The sequence below is a fragment of the Lithobates pipiens genome, unplaced genomic scaffold (assembly GCF_037356315.1).
Source record: "Lithobates pipiens isolate NorthernLeopardFrog02 unplaced genomic scaffold, aLitPip1_a1.2 Scaffold_30, whole genome shotgun sequence".
Taxonomy (NCBI): Eukaryota; Metazoa; Chordata; class Amphibia; order Anura; family Ranidae; genus Lithobates; species Lithobates pipiens.
Genome location: NW_027507791.1, coordinates 159,507,283 through 159,510,331, shown reverse-complemented (window position 1 = coordinate 159,510,331; position 3,049 = coordinate 159,507,283). Strand labels below are relative to the sequence as shown.

The window sequence follows — 3,049 nt, the reverse complement described above, 5'->3', positions numbered from 1 at the left end:
ACCCCTTGAGCAGGGCCCTTCTATTTACGACCTGCACAGACTGTTGGCACTAAATTCTGTTGCCCAAGCCACCCAACTTGTTATAAAAACCTTTTCTCTGGGGTAATAGGGGTCCGCCCTTGTGTCCCTGCTATATCTATTACCAGGACAGGGGAAGATGTGCAATAGACTTCCTGAGGTAGTGTACCATGCTGAGAACAGTTCAACCCGTATAGCAGCATATAGGGCATCACTGGACATTCAATACCAGCACCAATAATCTTGTCTCAGGTCTCAATTATTTTTAACTTTGTTTAGGACCAGTTGGGACACTACCCCGGCCTCCATTGGACCTGATCCCCTCCTGTGCCAGTATTGTTGTCTTTTCCCATAGCACAACACCTTCCTTTCTCCAGCACTCATCAGTACCAGTCATCTGAGGCTGTCTAGACTCCAACCATCAGAACAAGATGGACTCCAGGGTGTAACACAGTAGAGTCTGATAGGATAACACCCAGATTGACCACAATATCTGCCCAATGTTCCATCCCTGCCATTAGGGATGGGAACAGTGTTAGATTTTTTTGACGATCCTGGAACTGAGTCATCAACCAATCTATTACAACTCATAGGCAACCTGGATACTACCCCCTGCCTGCCTATCCTTGCAAAGTGATGCTGGACAGAGCAAGTTGGTTTTACTAACCCCTTCCCTGATATGTAGTACAAGACCTCCCAATGTGGTCCAGAGTATCTCCAGCTCCGTAGTGTTATAAGGTACCCAGTGCCCCACCTCTAACTCTGAAGGCAGTCTCCCTTAACCCTCTCTTTTATCCTAAGTATGGGAAATGGTCTGAGTACCTGAATTGAAACCACCTGTCAACAGGTACACCTTCTCCCTCCTTTATCAATTTGGTAATCAGACCATGTTATCCTTCACCGATACAAAACAAACTGTCCACACTCTTTAGACCGGACTCCCATGAATGACAGTGGCACAGTGCAACATTGGGGCACTGGTCTTCTTGGCACGCAGGCCATAGACCACTAGTTAAGGTACACTAAGACAGGGAGGACACTGATAAGTATTAACTGATGAGAATACAGCATACCCACACATATAACCAAAGTGAGGGTCCTTGGAACAGCCAAGAGCGGGGAGTACCCCATACAAACTTGCTGCAAAACTTTTCTCCAGACTGAACCCAAACTATACACACACACTTTTCAGCAATTAGCTATATTCATTCAACACGTTCAATCCAACACTCAATGTCCTGCTTTTGGGTTTTGTTTTGTTTTTTTTGTTTTTTTTTGTGACCCATCACACTTTTCTTTTTTTTTCTTTCGCAGATTTGGGTAACACACATATACATTTAGTACCTAGTGGACCTGTGTTGAGGATGTCTGTTTCGGTTCCGCCTGGCCTGCCCCCTGACACTGTTGGGGGATGGTCTGAACCCTGCCTCAACCCCGGATGAGACGGTTTTATCCCAGCTCTAACAGTTCCCATTGCTGGAAGTTCTGCCCAATCTTTGGGCTATTTTGTAAGTCACTTTATCAATCAAGTGGACCAATTTGATACTTTCTCTATTTAACTGAGGTTCCACCTATATTAACATTTGTCATATTTATTTGCTTTTTTAGTAAAAACATGCATCCCACCCCTGATGACTGGCAAGAAGCCAAGAAACGCGTCGGGTTCTCAAACTAAAGATGCCTACCTAAGCTTATTTTAATCCTTGATAATATCAACTTTTGTCCTATTGAGTTTGCACTCGTTCATGTGATTTTATGATTTTTGATTTATGCATTTCTGTTATGAACTGCATCCATGTATGTCCATTGGTATACTTCTAGATTCTCTGATTACTATTATGAAAATATATTGAGTGTATATCCATATTTATATTACTGTACTACTATTGTATGCATTCCGATCTTGGACAACCCCTAGTGGCTATTGATTATAAATTAAATCTAAATCATTTTATTCACATGCATTCATACATTGTTATTTTCAATTGACATGCTTCGTTTAAAGTCCCACTTGTTCCCCTTTTCTTTTTACATAATTTACCCGGGATGGAAGCATGCCATTGCTACTTGGTACTGCAGCAGGTCACTTCTCTTAAAACTATACAATACGGGGCCAGACCTATACACTTTCAACTTGTATGCAATCTGGCATATAGTATGCAAACTACACATCTGCAGGTAAATCGCATGCAAGGAAATTGGAGAATAAAAATTGTATAACGTATATCCAGCTCGAGGAACTGTTGCTACCCGACACAACTTGCCAACAGGCAAAGAAAAATCCCTTGCAGGACTAAGGCACTGAGATCACTGAACAGTAGTAGGTACACGAGCCGACCGGTGTGCCTTGAAACACACCAATATTCATTAGGTAATTGATAACAAATAGCCACATAAAAGCAGACAAACAGGAAACTCTAAGAAAAAAAATAGGATTGCATGGTGACACAGAAGGAAACAGTTGTGAACTACACTTGGGGACACCCAGATAGCTAGGCACATTAACATACTGTAGCCTAAGGCAAAGAGCTACGCTTGCAAGGAAAGCACTGGCTGGGTGTGTAACTAATTACAATGACAGCAGGGGGGTGAAGCAGTCTTTAACACAAGTCTTGTGAGATAACATCTAATTGCCGACCCTTACCAGTTAAATCCATGGAACTACAAGTATCAACATGGCTAATCAGTGGTGCAAAGAAACTCGTTCATACATGTTGGATCAGAACATACCACACACACTTAGGTAGTCCGAGACACAGCTGATTGGGCTAACAAATAGAAGCACCCACTAGATATCGGTGCTGAAACCAGGAAAAAGAAAAAAATTGTCTATGGTGATGGTGATATTCTTTGTTCTGTAAACCAGGAAACCCAATTATTGAATCTGAGGGATAAAAACACCAATAAAATTTAGTAATAAACATTACATTTTTCGCCTGAAAAAAAACTGGTTATATACCTGTGATAAGAGTATGTGAAACCAATATACATCACATTACATTACATAAATAGTGCACTTTTTTTAACTACC

The 3,049-nt window shown here is 41.5% G+C and overlaps 1 long non-coding RNA gene across 1 annotated transcript; it reads left to right on the top strand.

The window, feature by feature from the left end:
• Positions 1–614: 614 nt before the first annotated feature.
• Positions 615–1,972, top strand: LOC143942152 (uncharacterized). Its single transcript, XR_013264719.1, has 2 exons — positions 615–1,526; positions 1,627–1,972. It is a non-coding gene; the product is annotated as an uncharacterized LOC143942152 (long non-coding RNA).
• Positions 1,973–3,049: the final 1,077 nt, after the last annotated feature.